Source organism: Passer domesticus, chromosome 1, assembly GCF_036417665.1.
Source record: "Passer domesticus isolate bPasDom1 chromosome 1, bPasDom1.hap1, whole genome shotgun sequence".
NCBI classification, from domain to species: Eukaryota; Metazoa; Chordata; class Aves; order Passeriformes; family Passeridae; genus Passer; species Passer domesticus.
The window spans coordinates 70807312-70816496 of NC_087474.1; positions in this window are offsets into that span (position 1 = coordinate 70807312).

Below are 9185 nucleotides of genomic sequence, written 5' to 3' on the forward strand. Positions count from 1 at the left end.
GGAACATTTGCAGAGCCTTTTGTCTGGAGGCTTGAGGAGTTCAGAAGTGAAACCATCTTTCTTTTGTTCAGTGCAGTCATGTGCCTGCAGGTTTCCATGTGTTTCCAGTGCCCAGAGATGCTGTCACCACTCAGTGCCTCATAAAACCCCAAGATCCCTGGCGAGAATCCTCCTGTGGATTTCTTGGCCTGATGAACAGCTGTACCTCATTGCAGTTTGCAGGAAAACTGGTGCTCAGCCTGGAACAGAAACTGCTGGCTTAGATGTTCAGAGGTACAGATCACCAAGCAGCACTGAGCTTGGTCCTCAGTGGTAAGCCCAAACTCTCTTTTCGTATTTCCTGCTTGTCCTCTCTCAAAAACAAACAAACAAAAAAATCTGTGCAACCCTTGCAACTGGTTTGCCCTTCTGTTTCTCGTTCCCAGTTATTGAATACTTTGTACTTGGAATGTTGCCATCCTTTGCAGGACCTCAAAGCAGTTGGAGACCTTGTTCACAACATCCTCTGAAACAGGTACCCAGTGACTCTATTATAGAAGTAGCTCACCTGAGGGAAACAGGTTACCTTACCCAAGGTAAGACAAACATATCTGCACACAGCCAAGAACAGCCTGCCAAGTATCCAGGCTCCAACTTCTGCTATTGTACTCATTGTTTTTGTAGTAATATATACAACAAATACATTGTAACTTAAACAAAAAATAGGAAGCATACAGTCAATGAGTTGTTGTTAAATTTCTGGTGTTCACTGTCCAGTGTCACCAGGAAAAAAAAAAAAAGGTAATTTGTTGGGATATGGTTTGAAAACCAAGCTCAGTTTATGTGTATTAAACCACACTAAGAATATATATAAGAACAAGAAATGCTGTCTCTACAAGAGCTACATTTTTGGAAACTAGCAGTTTTTAAGACAGAATGGACAAAACAGTAGTAATTTGCAGCTGAGGTCCTTCATCAGTCTGGAATTATTCTAGCTGTATCGACTCCTCGGTTTCTGTAAATCAGGTCTCTGTGGTTGAGCTCCAAATGAGCAAGTCTAGTTGTAAATGTTCTTTTTTTAAAATTTCAGACTTGGGACTCAGCAGGATCTTGACACTGCAGTATTTTATAAAAGAGTAATTGTGGTTAGATTTCGTAATATAAGAGCTTGTGTTGGGAGGGGAACCAAAATGAGGTGTGTGTGTGTGGTGCTCCCTGGATCCCCGAACAACGTCTGGTTCAAGCTGCTTGCCCAAGTATATTGCCATTCTGCTGTGAATGGAAAAAAACCCAGAACATGCTCCAGTCTGGACTTGGCCATGGTGTTTCTCTCCCTCAGGAAATCAGCTGGCCTTGCATGTGTCTCAAGGGTGGAGACTAACAGCTTCGGGTGGACTCTCCAAAAAGCTGCACCGGTTGTGTTTGTGGTTTTTTAAAAGCTGTGGTGGTTGTACCAAAACAGCTGGGTCCTGCACAGAGAATTTTCCATCTGAAGTCCTGAGCTGGTCTGTTCAGAGCTCTGTGGGTGAATCACTTGCTGCTGGGTAGGGGAGGGACTTACAGTGTTGAACCTAAGTCATCCAAGATGGGTGATCACACTGGGGGGGTTCTCTATGGGTTGTGGTGAGAAGCAGTAAATCAGGCTTTGACATCAAATCACCTGTCGGAGAAAATGCCCTCTCTCTTGAGAACCTAAAGTATTTCATATTCTTTGAGAATATCTGACGTGGAGCTCCCACTGTGACAGGGCTAAACACAGTCCTGAATGCAGACCTGTGCATCAACAGCCTGGTTGTGCCACTGTGGATTGTTTTGAGAATGGTCATCCTGTCTGCTTCATGTTTACTGGCATGTGAAATGACATTTGCACATAAAGGAAAGCTGTGGATATTTCAAAACAGCATGGCATCAAATTCTGGTTTTCTAAAAGGCAGGTAGAGAGAGAAGAGAAAGGGTAGGTGTGGCATCATGGAAGCAATGACATGCATGCAAGTGGTGCGTTTGTATTTATGCAAGGAGCTATTCCCTGAGGTGCCTGCCTTGTCTGACTGTCTGTCTAATATAATTCCCTTAAGGCTGACCTCCACTTCCAGCACAGAATGTTGCAGGATTACTACTGTAGCTGAAATATTCCATGCATCTAAGTGTCCTGCTTGCAAAGAAATTTGCTAAGTCTGTTCTCACTATGGGAATGTTCCCAACTCTTTCAATTATTAAAAAGATATATTGCTTTCCTCATCCTTAGATCATCCTTTGGCCCACGTAGGACAACTATTACTCGACTTTCTAAATTTAGCCATATTAAGCACCTCAAAAAATTAGTTTAGTGCCCTACAAAACTGACATTCAAAAGGAGAAAAAAATATTTTTCTCTTCTTCATAATAGTTTATGTTCAAAGTGCTTTCATTTGATGAAAAACGTTTTCTTTTAAACCATTAAAAGGAATGGAAAATATGCCAGACAGCCTCACTAAAACAAGTTGGCACAGAAAATGACATGAAGAGAGAGGAGGGGGGAAAAAACCCAAATACGTGGAGCATTACTACTACTGGACTGAGAAACAACACCACTTCACACCAAGAAATTTACTGGACCTTGACAAAGGACACAGAAAATTGGCAGCATTTTAGGTCTTAATGCAGTATTGGTGCTTTAATGATGGTTCATGAAAACCTGAGCATTGATGTAGAGGTGATATATGAGCAGGACTTTTTTGGGTCTACTTTTAATTTTGAATTAACATACCTTTAAATCTAAACGCAAGTACAAAACACAATGGGAATTGCATATACATATTTAAGCTGCCATCTTCTCCTTTGTAACTGGCAGGTGGTGTGATAACTGAGATCCTTTTAATCTGTGTATATGTAAACAAACTTAATGTATTTTTGGTTAATAAATATTGCACATGTGGGTTGCAATGATATTACTTCATGGGCTCTCACCTCTGTTCTTTGGTTTATGAATTTACAACAAAAATATCCCCACAGGATAAATATGGAGCTATCTCTTTTTCTACTTTGGTACCCACCTGTGTTGTGTCTGCTAGGCTCTTGGAATGCCCTGGAAACCTTCTGCCATGCAAAATCTAGTAGGATAAACATGAATCACTTCCTCTTTTCTGGTTTCCTGGTACTTTGTTGTTAGTCCCCAGGCACTGGTTTTGAAACCTTCCTGGAAGACATTGTTATTTCTGAATCAGTTTTGGTCTGGCTGTACTCTTTGTCCTGGGAAACTTCCCCAGACTTTTTTCTTAATCTGCTGGTTAACCACACCGTGCATGAGCTGGTAGGTGCCAGGGCTGCCATTTGAAGCACGTGTTCTGCCTCCACCTGAAATCCTGGGCATTGAGGGCAGGAGACCTGCACATGCTGGCCACACTCTTCCCTGTGTTTTGGGTGAACAAATGTTGCTGGCAGGGCTGTCCACTGTATAACATAAATGTAGCTGGGACATGCCCTCAGGCTTGGGAACTGGTGTATGTTGTGAGCACATCCCTGTGCCAGAAAAGTCTTCTCTCCTGGAAAGATAACCACTTATTCTGAACATGTACTTTTCCCCCCTCTAATTACCCTCAGCCCTTACAACAATACTGCTGGGAGTCTTTCCTTGCCTTTGGACCTGCACTTAGTAGGGAAGCAATTTAAACCATCCAAGCATGAGATGTAGCATAATCAGCATCTGCTCTCTCCCTATTTGACACCTGCGATGTATCTGCAGTAGCCCAAGGGGCTGTGTTCACACTGTCATGCTGTGGTAGGGGAAGACCAGCTCTTCCAGACTCAAGGACTTAGTACTTTTCCACATCTCATGTTCTTGTCCCAGTGGTGACATTCCACTGCAACTTGAAGTTACCCTCTACTCTCTTTCCACCTAGTTACTGGGAATTTATTTGGCTTCTTTACCACATTTCCAGTTGTGGAATTGAGTCTTCAAATTTGAGGTTCCTGTGTGGTCTGGAATTTCCTCCTCCTTTTCCCAAGTTTGCCTATTAGGGCTTTGTATTTAGCATCAAAATAACATGGCTTCTACAATGCTTTCCATGTTTTGGGGTCCAAGCATGTTAGGAAAGATGGTAACATTTAGGTAGCACACTGAGCATGAGCTGCTAGGAATAACTAATAAGTAGGTCCATAATGCTTAGCTGAGGTTAAATAACCAGCTTGCAGGTGATCCCTCAAAAGACTGAAGTGACTAATGCAGGAATTTAGGAGGCACACTGAGGTGGTGGAGTCAAAAGTGGCTCTTTAATTTCTCTGTGGACATGCAAATGGTTAATTCCTAAATGCCAGTAGATGGCTCCCAAGAGCATTGTCTATAGGCTATTTTCCAACGCTCATGAAGCAGGATTTTGGAGCACCAATAACCAGCCTCCTGTGCTCCATGACGCACCAGCTGAAATTTGCACAGCATCAGGACATCTGTCTCCAGGCTGGTGGTGTTGTCCTGTGGCCACAAGGCAATACAGATGCCTCATGCTGTGTGGGGAGAAGTCCGATTTCCTGGTGACACAGGGATGGTGGTGAGGAAGAGCGTCCCACAAGTGACGCAGTAGGTTGAGGTCCTGAAATAGCAGTTGTGTTGTGGAATAACTCAGCTGGTTATACATCAATAATGCTGGCTGAATGGAGGTGATCAGAGCAGGTGGAAACCCTTCAGAGTCTCTCTGTGCTGGCCAGCAGGACCTGACTGATTGTTACTTTTGTTGAATGCCTCCAAAAATGACGCCTCTGATTTCTCTTCCAAAAACAAAGATGATAAATAATTGTTATAACTGCCTCCTTTTTATAATTACCTCCAAATTGATTTTTTTTTCCCCACAGGGATTCTTATAAAGTTATACTGTAATTCTAAGTGTACAGAATCCTTTTACCAGCCGAAGAGCCTTCTGGGAATTTCTGCTCTGTTGCAGCTTTGAAGGCCTGGTTCTAGTCCATTTTCTGAGACCTGTACTCCTTGGGACTACTGTTCTGTTTGACTCCCCCATTAAATGTCATGAGAACTCTTTCACTTTCCAGTATTTGAAATCCTCAATAAGATTTGTGTTTTTGAAGGCAAATGTGGTTCCCTGGGAAATCTGGGACACAGCCTCTTTTGGCACTAGGGGAATTCTCCATCAGCTGAAGTCAATCAGGAATACTGTCACAAAGGGCTTTATTTGTGCATGGGAAATCTGAGGGCAGAGCTATGCTGATATTCATGAACTGGATAGCAGTTTCCTCATGGGTGGCTTGTCTTTCAGTTTGGCTCCTGTGTCCAAAACTGCCAAGGAAATGCCAGCTCAGAGCACAGGACTGCTTGGTCAGAATGAACAGAGGGAACAAGGGAGGGAGTTGAGGCTGAAGAACAGGGAGTTTAAGGGAAGAGAGCTGTGTCTGCCAGGTCTGTAGAGAAGAATTTTTCTGGTTTTTTTTCTGAAAATGATGGGAAGATTGGTGTGGATAAACTTCCTGGGGTAGTTTTAGTTTTGAGGTTGTACAGTGCTTGAGACACAAGGCTCTTTTTGTTTACCTGTGTTTTGTAAACATTATTGTAATATCCTGTGAACCTGAAAAGTGTATGGAGAAGAGGAAGGGAGCCAGAAGCAAACTGTTCTTGGAGGAGAACCCAGGCACTTATTATGACAATTCTCTCTTAGAATTAGAGAGATTTAGAAGACGTCATAGCTGCACTGGTTTCTCCATATTGCTGCATTTTTTTTTTTTTTTTCATTGTCATGGCTGATGATAGGTTACCAGCAAGGAGCACCATGAAGACATGCCACACTGCACATACATCTTTGGTATGGTGTCAAAAGACACACACTTTGTCTGGCACTTTAGGCAGTGCTGCATTAGCTGAGTGAACATCTGGAATGGATCAGTGCCATATAACTGTGTACAACACTTTAAAATTAGGAATATGATGCACATGGGTGAAAATCAGCACTGTGTGTTATGGAGGCTCTGAGGTTAGAAACACTCAGATGGTGTTCTGGCCTTCCAAGTGAGGAATTTCTCCAGTCTTCATGTGCGCTTGAAGGTCATGTTTACATCTTTTTGTTATTATGTATGCATTTGTCTATATGCATATTACATATGTCTTGGGTGTTTAACACAGACAGTGCACCCAGAATGAAGAGGCATGATATCCTATTACGACGTAGATAGTACATTGTATAAAAGGCATTATTTGCCTTTGTTTAGTGGTAAGTAATGGCTGGAAATCTGACAAGTTTATGCGATAGTTTAATGAGTTTTTTTGTGTAATGTGTTAGCCTTCAGCAGAAGTTTGGCTGCTGCTGCCTTGTAGGACTGCAGCTCAACGTATGGTTTAGGTACATTATTTCTGATATAAACCAGCCACATGAGGGCAATTATCTTGTGTGCAGTGTCTTTTATTACATAAAGTTTTTTTAACTACAGTGTGGGGAGTGAAACTAAAGATAGGAGTTAAAGAGAAACAAAAAGCACTAGGTAAACCAGCACCTAATTAGCCTTCCTCATGTAGGTTTACTTGCTTTTCAGTATGTCTGCAGAGCCTTCTGGTGGTTGAACACTTCTCTTTGGTAAGTAGTCTGGTCCCCAGGAGTGAAATAGTCCTGAAGTTTTCTGTCAACTTCTATCACTGACGTGTATTGTGGGGTGGAGGCCATGAACACTGCTGTTCTGGGATCCACAGGAAGGCTGAGAAATTCACTGGCCTGCAATTTCTCTCTCTCTCTTACTACCTAATGCATCTTCCTTCAGGAAATACAAGATCAATGGAGCTAGCTAGATTGCTCTGGGTGCTTTGCAGTCAACTTCATTATTTCATTCTCAGTTTTGATGGTGGCCCGTCAAAAAAGAGTCCTGTTTCTCAAACTGTGTTGAAGTGGTGGGAGCACAACTGAAGTTCTTGCCACAATCCTCAGATGTCCACAGTAGAGCATGGTGCATGAAAACTCAGCCAGTTCCCTGCTGAAAACCCTGCCTGTTTGGAGGCAGTCTTATACAGTAGCTGAGAACATTGCTAAAAGTGACCAAAGCTTTTTGGAAGAAAACAAATAGAATAAGTTGGCAGGGGAACAAGGGCATTTGTTTGGGGGTTTTTGCATTTGTTTTACTTGTACATATAAGTATGTCATTGATGCCTCTCCTCATGTAAATAAATAACCCTACCCCATGTTATACTCACTGGATATCAGCTTGTTAATAGACCATCTCATCACAAAAACCTGACCTGAAATGGCAGCAATTTACAGTAGTAAATAAATTTAGTGGCTGTCTTGGAGATGTGTGCAAGTAAGTTGTTTGTGGTCATTGTGGCTCATTGGTTTAGTAAGCACAGTGTGCTCATCCATGCTGTGTTCAGCTCTTTTGGCTTTGGTGTATGCTGCTTTTAAAATTCTTCTTTACAGATATAGAGGTGGCACATGAGAAATGAATATTTCAATTATTTATCTGCCATGAAGACAAACTGTAAATGTTGCTTATATCTTCCTTACCATATCTGAAATCAACTCTAAACAAAAATAGAACAAGTCTAGATCTCTGAGAAACTGTCTTGATGAATAGCTCAATACAATCATAAACCCATCAGACTTGATGTACTACTCTTGGTTATATAAATCTTCTAGTTGCTATAGTGAAAAGGTTACAGATGATTGCTAGCTCTTGCAGATCAGTGGATTAATAACTTGCATCCAAGTCCGCCTTACAAGTTGAGATCTAAGATTATAAAAAGGCAGTTCAGCCCTATATTTGTTATCATATATGAATCTGATGCATTAATGACAGATCAAGCCTACTGACTAGAAGTCAGCGTTAATTTAGCCAAGGTGAGAACTTCAAACCTGGTGATGGTGTTCTTGCCACATTAAAGAATAAATGCTTAATTTTAAAGTGTTTGTATTTGATTGAACAGCTTTGATTAAACCATTTGATTGAATTCTTGCATAGGAACAGATATGTATGTATGTATGCATGTATGAAATTCCTGACCTACTGTGTGTCTCAAAAGAATAATTCCTCCTGTCTTGTGATTCTGCAAGTCTGGGATTTGTTGTCAGAGGAAATTGTTGCAGAGGAGGGCACCACCCAGTATAGGGCTGGGCCAAGGATAGAACTGAGGAGCAGGCAATGAGCTGGAACAAGTTACCTTTCATTTGGGATGCATGGATTTCTGAGAATGACCCTGACTGGGGAAGAGTAACCTGCTGGTCTATGCACACGTGCACAACTCCCAGAGGAGATGGTAGCAGTCACAGGAGACCCTGATAGAGGAAAACAAGCATAAGCCTTTTCCATACAGCATTGCTGCAAGTTATCAGTGGCATATTAATGAATAAGCACTCTGAACTTGGTTACAGTCATTATTTTTATAGAGCTGCTATTTTCCCTCAACTGTGTTTGCTTGGGTATCCCCATTAGGTGAAGTGACAAACTAAGGAGAAAATAGCTCACAAAACACACAGTTGTGATGCTAAGGTTTCTGTAATTTATGGGATTCAATAATCTCTGAAGATTACTAAAAGGATGAATTACAGCTGTTAAGCATTTTTAAATTTGTAGATCTCCATTGTTTTAGCAGAAATTATCTTTGTAATGCAGGAATAAAAAACTAAGTTATCATAATTACCCTGATTGACCTTTGGATGGAAAAGATCTTCCTAAATCTGATTCTTATTCATTAATACCAAGTCACTAAGCAGCACAAATACGATCTGGATCAAGTGTCAAATTAAGCAGAACAGAGTGGAATTTATGTTGGGATTGTGCCAGCTGTGGGAGAAAAGACAATAGCTAATCTGGCATAAGTATGTTAGAAATGAGATGCCCCTTCAGTTTTAAAGTTTTTCTTCTTTTTTCTTTCAGAACATGCTTGTGTGAAATGAGTTTGTCATAGCTCAGCACTTTGCTTATGGATTTGATCCAACAGAAATTGCCTTAAAACCAAATTCTTTCCTATACGGAAGAGTGGCCTTGGTCAGAAGCTCTGATCAAGTAATAGGAATGTCCTTGCGAGATGAGCTGTGCTATCTTCAGTTTTCAGAGGGATTTTCAGCTTCTCTTCCCCATTGTGGAAGAGCAGGGGGCTTGTCAGCAGGGTTGCACCACTTGTATTCTTTAACAGGGTTTCTCACAATTACTGATGACAGGTTCCTCTCCCTGCCTAAGGCTGTTGGGCAGGCATTGCCTGTGGCTTATTTTCCTTACAGTGGTAGCTCTAGCCCGTGGTCTTGTGG